The 10,508-nt window shown below is 38.0% G+C and overlaps 1 long non-coding RNA gene across 1 annotated transcript; it reads left to right on the top strand.

The window, feature by feature from the left end:
• The first annotated feature begins 2,747 nt into the window (after positions 1-2,747).
• Positions 2,748-9,645, top strand: LOC128296432 (uncharacterized). Its single transcript, XR_008287050.1, has 3 exons — positions 2,748-2,786; positions 8,077-8,120; positions 9,405-9,645. It is a non-coding gene; the product is annotated as an uncharacterized LOC128296432 (long non-coding RNA).
• The last annotated feature ends 863 nt before the right edge of the window (positions 9,646-10,508 follow it).

The following is a 10,508-nucleotide window of genomic DNA, read 5'->3' as shown; positions in this document are numbered from 1 at the left end:
GCATTCAAGCCCCGTTTTTAATGTTCTTTACATTTTTGAAATCCTCGTAGCTCGGTCTACCTATTTCTACCATTATTTCGAGCTAAGGTTTATGTTTAAAATTTTACCCATGAATGACGTGCATGTATTTTGATGTTTAATGGTAGAATATGAATGTTTGAAGTTAGGAGAACGACCTTTTCTAAGCGATTTTTAGCGAAAACGAGCAAAATGACATAATCGGTAAAAATACCTATTGTTCATAACTATATGTTAGAGTGAGAATTTGATGTTGTCATAGAAGGGAAAAATGATCAGCATGTCATAAAACATAATAATAAGGGCTGAAATTAAATTCCCGAGCCTAGGGGAAAAATCGTAATTTTGTAAAAGTTAAGGGGCAAAAATATAATTTTTCCATAATGTGATTTTTGGATTGAAATAAATAGTATGAGTGTTAAATGAGCTAAATGTGTTGTTATAGATCAAGAAAGGCGTGGAATCGATCTCGAACGGGGGAAGGAAAATGTTTTGGACTAAATTGCAAAATTTCTATATTTTGCACCGAGGTAAGTTTGTATGTAAATAATACATTAACTTCATTTACATTTTTATATTTCAGCCTATTATATGTATTTTAGCTAATTTTGAAACATAAATCGACTATTGGAGGAATGGAAATATGTAACACCCCGAATTTGGGCCTAGAAGTATTGGGCCTTGAGTGTGGGTCCGTAAAGAGGTTTTATATAGGTATTTAATTGTGCAATGAAATGAAACAATTAAATGTTTGCTATTAGTGGTTAATGGCTTTGAGCAAAGTGTTGGAGAAATCTTGGGTTCAAACTTGGGATTTAGCAAAATTTTGGTATTAAGTGAAAAAACACGGATGCTTGGATGAGGGTTTTAAATTATTGTGTTAAATAAATGACACAAGGAAGCTTGTAGTCTAGTGGTTGTGGTGTCATTAAGGTTGTATGGGAGCCTGGGTTCAAGCCTTGGCTCTTGCAATTTATTTTGTTTTTTTTAAAGGGAACCTAGACTTTGGCCTTTAGACCTTATAATTAATTAGGGATAAAATATGACACAAAAAGCCTTGTGGCTTAGTGGCAAGTAGCGTGTGGAGCATTTAAGGGGAGGCATAGGTTCGAATCCCATGGCAAGCAAAGAGCATTTATTTTGCTAACAGGGGGCGGCAAGAGTTGGTGTTGAATTTAAACTCTAATGTTGGAGGGATCCCACATCAGGAAGCTAATATAAGAGTGGTTGTGAAGTCGGCTTTAAATAGAGGAACCATGAAGAGAGTAAATGTACCTTTCTTGGTGATCCCTTTCATTTGTATGGCGTGCTCCTTTGGGTTGGGCGTCGGCTAAGAGTGCTCGAGCATGGATTAACTCGGTCTCCTATCGGTGTGTATTTATAACTACTCTTGTTGTTGGATGGCTACTTGATGCGATGGTAGAAAGGGGCCATGTGGGCCCAATGGGCCTCTGAGCCCAATTGGATAAGTTGTTTGATTGTGTACTAAATATTGGACTAGGCTAGGTGAATCGCAAATCGTGGCTAGGTTTGGGCTAAAAGGGCCACACGAGTGTGGGCCCATTTGGGTAGAGAATAGGCTTTAGGCCCATTCGTATTGTTATCCATGTTTAGAATACTTTAGTTTACCAATTCTTGAAATGCCCTCGACTTGTAAAATTACCAAAGTACTCGATTCTGAATTACCGTTTTACCCTCGGTTTATAGAATTCTTGTTTTACCCTCGATTTGTAAAATTACCGTTTTACCCTCGATTTGTAATTACCGTTTTACCCTTAGTTTACGTAATTACTATTTTACCCTCGATTTACGTAATTACCGTTTTACCCTCGGTTCTGTAATTATTGTTTTACCCTTGATTTCTGTAATTCTTGTTTTACCCTCGATTTATAGAATTACCGTTTTACCCTCGATTTGTAAAATTCTTGTTTTACCCTCGATTTATAGAATTACCGTTTTACCCTCGGTTCTGAATTACTATTTTACCCTCAATTTATAGAATTACCGTTTTACCCTAATTTACATAATTACCATTTTACCCCGATTTACATAATTATCGTTTTACCCTCGATTCTGTAATTACCGTTTTACCCTCGATTCTGAATTACCATTTTACCTCGATTTATAGAATTCTTGTTTTACCCTTGATTTTGAATTCTTGTTTTACCTCGATTTACAAAATTACTAAAATACCCTTAGTTTGTGAAATTACAAGAATACCCTCAATTTGTAAAACTACCAAAATACCCTCGTATGGTAAAATGACGAATATGCCCTTATGTTCCGTATGGTGATGTGCTTAGGATTTACATATATTGATATTGGATTAGTTAAGTTTGAGTGACGGTGGTGGTTATCGAGGCGATTAATTTTGGAAATGTTTCAACTTCAACCCATAACGGTGTGTACTAACCCTCTAAATAGCTTAGATTAATATTTTCCAAAAGCAAAGCTTCATATTTTAGTGATTAGGAATTAATATTTAGATCTATTTTCACGCACGTTTAAGTTGGATTCTAGCGGATATGGGGTAGGAAGGTATTTGGAGCGTTCTTCAATGAGTAGATCTCTTGGTAAGTATTGAACCTTCTTTCCATTTGTATCTTGTGGTTTAAGAAAAGTGAAAACCCTCCGTCGACTAAGGCTAAAAGGGTTTTGGTGTTATTTGGTTTGTTGGTGCTAGTGAGGATTAAAGGCTACCGATCGAGGAGTGTGTGAAAAGCTTGGATCATCGGAGTGACTAAATCTAGTCATCAACTTCGGCAAAGGTATGAACCCAAGGGCCATTGTGGATGGTGGCCGAATGTGTAAGTGATGATAATAGGTAGTTTCGATTTGGTTTAATAATAACATGGTCTAATCTATAAGTGGTTGATTATAGGACAAATCGCATAGGAGATCTCGTCAAGGAATATCGCAAATCAGGTGTGTAACGAACCCTTTTCATAGCTTAAAGCGATAAAATGCCGAAAAGCCGAAATGCCGAAATTCTGGTATTTCGAGGACGTGTGAGCAAGCTAACGCTCTCTAGTTAGTTAGAATCGATGAGATGATGATTGGGAACAATGGAAACGGTAAGGACGTGATTTTGGCGTTCACGGTAAGTTGGGCCTCGAGGGTGAATTAGGGCCCAATAGGCTTTCGGGCCCATTTGGGTAAATTGGTAGAAAATGGAAATCTGTTAAATTGCATGATAAGACTGTTAAAACCGTTATGGAATATAGGCTAAATGGGCCTAGATGACGAGAATCGGCTAAGTAGAGACCTATTAGGGTTTTTGGCCCAATAACTCGTTTTCACTAAAATGGGCGGAATCACTTGTTTGCACCCATGAATTGTTTGTAACAGTTAATGAACATGGAAACCCTAATTTTGGTAAAATTACAAGATTACCCTTATAATATGAAAATGACCGTTTTGCCCTTAGGTAAAAATAACCATTATACCCCTAGGGTTTATATATGAACTTAATGCATGGGATTTTGATAAACATGATATGTATGATATGCACATGATATGTATGATATGCACATGACATGTATGATATGCACACGATATGTATGCTATGCACACGAGATGTTCATAAATGCATTGGGTTTGGTTTTTTATATGAATTGAGGAAGTGAAAAAGGGCTTATGCCCCGATTATTAAAGGGCTTATGCCCGATTATCAAAAGGGCTTATGCCCTGATTATCAAAAGGGCTTATGCCTAGTTATCAAAAGGGCTTACGCCTGATTATTAAAGGGCTTATGCCCCAGTTATAAAAAGGGCTTTTGCCCCAGTTATTAAAAGAGGCTAGGCCTCCAGTTATATGATAAAGCAGCTAAGCTGCCAGTGGAGAGTTATGGCGGGGTGGGTCGAGTTAATCCCCACATGGTGTGTTGGTTGGTACGGGTGGAGAGTAGCGGATGGCGGGTTGAGTAGTCTCCCCAGATGGGTTTGCATTCTTTCATTGACATTATATGTGATATTGAAATGGGCCTATGGGCCATACCGTTTACCGTAAAGGCTTCGGCCCAGTAATATGAAATTTGAAAAGGCTTCGGCCCAGTGTTATGAAATATGAAATATGAAAAGGGCTATGGCCTAGTACATGTTTGAGATTGGATTTGGGCTTAGACCCAACAGGCTGTTATTGTTTTGGGCTCTGAAAGGGGCTTGTTGCACACTGAGTTTCCAAACTTACCCCCTTTCCTTAACCTTGCAGATGAGCCTTGATGTGGGGACTTGGGCCGAAAGGGATTCATTAAACAAGCGTTGATTTTCATTAAATTTCCTTTAATTATTATTTATTTTTGGGTTGTAATAAGGCCATTTTAACTTTTCTTTTATTTCTTCTCGAGATTATTTTATTTTTAATAACTTCAAACCTGGTTGATAATTGTTCAAATGGGTTAGACTTAGGACGTGTTTTCAAAATGATACTTGTTTTCAAAATATCTCAACACCACGATTAATCGATTTATCAAAGACGTCCACTTAAACAAATTTAAACTCGATATGACAAAGTGTGGCTATGGTTGTGGGCATGTCTAGGATTGGATCCAATTAAAGAGCTTGGTACTTAAGCGACCTTCATGGCTCACCTCCTCTATCTCGGATACCTACACGGTGCCCGGCTTCCATACACTTTGTTAACTCAACAAAATATATGGTTTTAAAACACTAAAAAGCGGGCGTGGGTTTTCAACTCGATGTGGCATGTCAGATTCGGCCATAACGTCTGGGCCGGGTTTGGGGTGTTACAATTAGTGGTATCAGAGCCACGTTGCAACAACTCCATTGTGGATCGGGTCTAATTTTTTTTTGAAAATTTAGGCCTAAGAAGGGTATTTTTGGAAATGGTTTTTGAAAAGTTCATTTTAAAGATGTTTTATGAGTATATATGTTAAAATGGTCCAAGTTTTTCTGTTTTAAATCAAGAGTTTCAAAATAAAGGGTGTTTTCAAATCAAAGTTTTTTTTGGTGATCAAAAACATGGTTTTCGAGTTTTAAATGGATTGAGAAAGAAGTGGCGTCTTGAATCCCGGCACCAAGTCGTAAGTATTTCATTCCTCATATTGCCTTTGTATTAAGATATTCTTGTAGATAGAAGCGAGACCATATCATGACATTATAACTAGGGCAACCCTAAAAACTCTAGAATACCAAGACTATAGCTAGGCTATGATTCTGTGAAAATAGAAACTTTAAAATACTATCTCTGCATAAGACATGTGAATAAATAGTAAAATTTTTTAGATCATTGTAGTTAATTGATATGTGTACTAGCAATGTAGAGTATTGATATGAATTCTGAGGGTAAGCAAAGTCTACCAACTTGGTAGCGGTAACTTCGGAGCTTGGTCTTGAGGCTTGGCCGAGTTAGTAAGGAAAGTGGTAGAGGAAGTATTGGATACCAAAATTAAGGAAATTAGGGAAACGCTTCAAGCAGGGTGCTTGGAGTGTAAGAAAAGGAAGGATTCTAGTTCTCGAGAAAACCAAGCCTCATTACGTGAAACATGTTAAGGCACGACCAAACTATCCAATCTGCAAAGAGCGCAGCAGACGTCATCCGGGTGAATGCCATAGGAAGGCAGGAGCATGTCTTAGATGTGGGTCCAAGGAGCATCGAGCTCGGGATCGCCAAGTTTATTTTATTTAAATATGTGTTATGAATTGTATGCGTGCTTGATAAATGTTTCTTTACTTTGGTAATTAGATGTTCAGGTCGTACTAAGAATTATTTTTAATTAGAGTGCGAAGCGGAAGCATAGAGGTTTGACTTGAGTAATACGGTTAGTTGATAGTTGGAAATTTCGAGGACGAAATTTCTTTAAGGGAGTAGAATTGTAACACCCGAATTTGGGCCTAGAAGTATTGGGCCTTGAGTGTGGGTCCGTAAAGAGGTTTTATATAGGTATTTAATTGTGCAATAAAATGAAACAATTAAATGTTTGCTATTAGTGGTTAATGGCTTTGGCGGTGTTGGAGAAATCTTGGGTTCAAACTTGGGCTTTAGCAAAATTTTGGTATTAAGTGAAAAAACACGGATGCTTGGATGAGGGTTTTAAATTATTGTGTTAAATAAATGACACAAGGAAGCTTGTAGTCTAGTGGTTGTGGTGTAATTAAGGTTGTATGGGAACTGGGTTCAAGCCTTGGCTCTTGCAATTTATTTTGTTTTTTTTAAAGGAACACGGACTTTGGCCTTTAGACCTTATAATTAATTGGGGATAAAATATGACACAAAAAGCCTTGTGGCTTAGTGGCAAGTAGCGTGTGGAGCATTTAAGGGGAGGCATAGGTTGAATCCCATGGCAAGCAAAGAGCATTTATTTTGCTAACGAGGGCAGCAAGAGTTGGTGTTGAATTTAAACTCTAATGTTGGAGGATCCCACATCGAAGCTAATATAAGAGTGGTTGTGAAGGCGGCTTTAAATAGAGGAACCATGAAGAGAGTAAATGTACCTTTCTTGGTGATCCCTTTCATTTGTATGGCGTGCTCCTTTGGGTTGGGCGTCGGCTAAGAGTGCTCGAGCGTGGATTAACTCCAGTCTCCTATCGGTGTGTATTTATCACTACTCTTGTTGTTGGATGGCTACTTGGCCGCGATGGTAGAAAGGGGCCATATGGGCCCAATGGGCCTCTGAGCCCAATTGGATAAGTTGTTTGATTGTGTACTAAATATTGGACTAGGCTAGGTGAATCGCATATCGTGGCTAGGTTTGGGCTAAAAGGGCCACACGAGCGTATGGGCCCATTTGGTAGAGAATAGGCTTTAGGCCCATTCGTATTGTTATCCATGTTTAGAATACTTTAGTTTACCAATTCTTGAAATGCCCTCGACTTGTAAAATTACCAAAGTACTCTCGATTCTGAATTACCGTTTTACCCTCGGTTTATAGAATTCTTGTTTTACCTCAATTTGTAAAATTACCGTTTTACCCTCGATTCTGAATTACCGTTTTACCCTCGGTTCTGTAATTACTATTTTACTCTCGATTACGAATTACCGTTTTACCCTCGGTTCTGTAATTATTGTTTTACCCTTGATTTACGTAATTCTTGTTTTACCCTCGATTTATAGAATTACCGTTTTACCTCGATTTGTAAAATTACCGTTTTACCCTCGATTCTGAAATTACCGTTTTACCCTCGGTTCTGTAATTACTATTTTACCCTCGATTTATAGAATTACCGTTTTACCCTAATTTACATAATTACCATTTTACCCCGATTTACATAATTATCGTTTTACCCTCGATTCTGTAATTACAATTTTACCCTCGATTCTGTAATTACCATTTTACCCTCGATTTATAGAATTCTTGTTTTACCCTTGATTCTGTAATTCTTGTTTTACCTCGATTTACAAAATTACTAAAATACCCTTAGTTTGTGAAATTACATAATACCTTTAATTTGTAAAACTACCAAAATACCCTGTATGGTAAAATGACGAATATGCCCTTATGTTAAGTATGGTGATGTGCTTAGGATTTACATATATTGATATTGGATTAGTTAAGTTTGAGTGGCGGTGGTGGTTATCGAGGCGATTGATTTTGGAAATGTTTCAACTTCAACCCATAACGGTGTGTACTAACCTCTAAATAGCTTAGATTAATATTTTACGAAAAGTCAAAGCTTCATATTTTAGTGATTAGGAATTAATATTTAGATCTATTTTCTCATACGTTTAAGTTGGATTCTAGCGGATATGGGGTAGGAAGGTATTTGGAGCGTTCTTCAATGAGTAGATCTCTTGGTAAGTATTGAACCTTCTTTCCATTTGTATCTTGTGGTTTAAGAAAAGTGAAAACCCTCTCGTCGACTAAGGCTAAAAGGGTTTTGGTGTTATTTGGTTTGTTGGTGCTAGTGAGGATTAAAGGCTACCGATCGAGAGTGTGTGAAAAGCTTGGATCATCGGAGTGACTAAATCTAGTCATCAACTTGACAAAGGTATGAACCCAAGGGCCATTGTGGATGGTGGCGAATGTGTAAGTGATGATAATAGGTAGTTTCGATTTGGTTTAATAATAACATGGTCTAATCTATAAGTGGTTGATTATAGGACAAATCGCATAGGAGATCTCGTCAAGGAATATCGCAAATCAGGTGTGTAACGAACCCTTTTCATAGCTTAAAGCGATAAAATGCCGAAAAGCCAAAATGTCGAAATTCTGGCATTTCGAGGACGTGTGAGCAAGCTAACGCTCTCTAGTTAGTTAGAATCGATGAGATGATGATTGGGAACAATGGAAACGGTAAGGACGTGATTTTGGCGTTCACGGTAAGTTGGGCCTCGAGGGGCTGAATTAGGGCCCAATAGGCTTTCGGGCCCATTTGGGTAAATTTGGTAGAAAATGGGAAATCTGTTAAATTGCATGACAAGATTGTTAAAACCGTTATGGAATATAGGCTAAATGGGCCTAGATGATGAATCGGCTAAGTAGGCCTATTAGGGTTTTTGGCCCAATAACTCGTTTTCGCTAAAATGGGCCGAATCCTTTGTTTGCACCCATGAATTGTTTGTAACCGTTAATGAACATGGAAACCCTAATTTTTGGTAAAATTACAAGATTACCCTTATAATATGAAAATGACCGTTTTGCCCTTAGGTAAAAATAACCATTATACCCCTAGGGTTTATATATGAACTTAATGCATGGGATTTTGATAAACATGATATGTATGATATGCACATGATATGTATGATATGCATATGACATGTATGATATGCACACGATATGTATGATGTGCACACGAGATGTTCATAAATGCATTGGGTTGGGTTTTTTATATGAATGGAGGAAGTGAAAAATGGCTTATGCCCCAGTTATTAAAGGGCTTATGCCCTGATTATCAAAAGGGCTTATGCCCCGATTATCAAAAGGGCTTATGCCCGATTATCAAAAGGGCTTACGCCTGATTATTAAAGGGCTTATGCCCCAGTTATAAAAAGGGCTTTTGCCCCAGTTATTAAAAGAGGCTAGGCCTCCAGTTATATGATAAAGTAGCTAAGCTGCCAGTGGAGAGTTATGGCGGGGTGGGTCGAGTTAATCCCACATGGTGTGTTGGTTGAATGCGGTGGAGAGTAGCGGATGGTGGGTTGAGTAGTCTCCCAGATGGGTTTGCATTCTTTCATTGACATTATATGTGATATTGAAATGGGCCTATGGGCCATACTGTTTACAGTAAAGGCTTCGGCCCAGTAATATGAAATTTGAAAAGGCTTTGGCCCAGTGTTATGAAATATGAAATATGAAAAGGGCTATGGCCCAGTACATGTTTGAGATTGGATTTGGGCTTAGACCCAACAGGCTGTTATTGTTTTGGGCTCTGAAAGGGGCTTGTTGCACACTGAGTTTCCAAACTCACCCCCTTTCCTTAACCTTGCAGGTGAGCCTTGATGTGGGGACTTGGGCCGAAAGGGATTCAGAGTAGCCACGGTGATCGTCTTTTGGCTTTTAAACAAGCGTTGGTTTTCATTAAATTTCCTTTAATTATTATTTATTTTTGGGTTGTAATAAGGCCATTTTAACTTTTCTTTTATTTCTTCTCGGGATTATTTTATTTTTAATAACTTCAAACCTGGTTGATAATTGTTCAAATGGGCTAGACTTAGGACGTGTTTTCAAAATGATACTTGTTTTCAAAATATCTCAACACCACGATTAATCGATTTATCAAAGACGTCCACTTAAACAAATTTAAACTCGATATGACAAAGTGTGGCTATGGTTGTGGGCATGTCTAGGATTGGATCCAATTAAAGAGCTTGGTACTTAGCGACCTTCATGGCTCACCGCTCTATCTCGGATAGCTACGGTGCCCGGCTTCCATACACTTTGTTAACTCAACAAAATATATGGTTTTAAAACACTAAAAACGGAACGTGGGTTTTCAACTCTGATGTGGCACGTCAGATTCGGCCATAACGTCTGGGCCGGGTTTGGGGTGTTACAAAATAAGTAATTGAGAGAGATATTCCGGTTGAACATTCGGAAAGATTGAAAAATATTGATGGAGCGTAGCTAGGTCACATGTATGGTGCTGAGTGCACATCATGTGTATAAGAGAGCTACGAGATACTATGTAGTAGCTAGGTCACATGTTTGATACGGGATGTATCCCATGTAGACAAGAGAGCTACGAGATAAATTGGCTAGGTCACATGGGTGGTACTAAGTGTTCACCATGTGTACAAGAGAGCCGAATTATATGAAATATGATAGTGGAGCAGTGTGCTGAAACCATCAAGTATCGAGGATTGATCCAAATTGTTCAACGGGATAATTTTACGGTGGCATTGTAATCATGGACTTATACTTGTGATGTATGAAATGTGGTGAAAATGAATTGTGCTATGTATGCTAAGTGAGGTTAATACAAAGAAAGTGTGAAAGTGTGAATTTGCAATAATACTGTTTTAGACAGTAGCAGTGACGTGACTTTGAAAAATCACCAAAAATGGTGTAAATTTAATTAGAGGTGGAATGAGAT

This window comes from Gossypium arboreum, chromosome 8 (assembly GCF_025698485.1).
Source record: "Gossypium arboreum isolate Shixiya-1 chromosome 8, ASM2569848v2, whole genome shotgun sequence".
NCBI classification, from domain to species: domain Eukaryota; kingdom Viridiplantae; phylum Streptophyta; class Magnoliopsida; order Malvales; family Malvaceae; genus Gossypium; species Gossypium arboreum.
The sequence above is the reverse complement of the archived record's forward strand: the minus strand, read 5'-3'. Positions and strand labels throughout refer to the sequence as shown.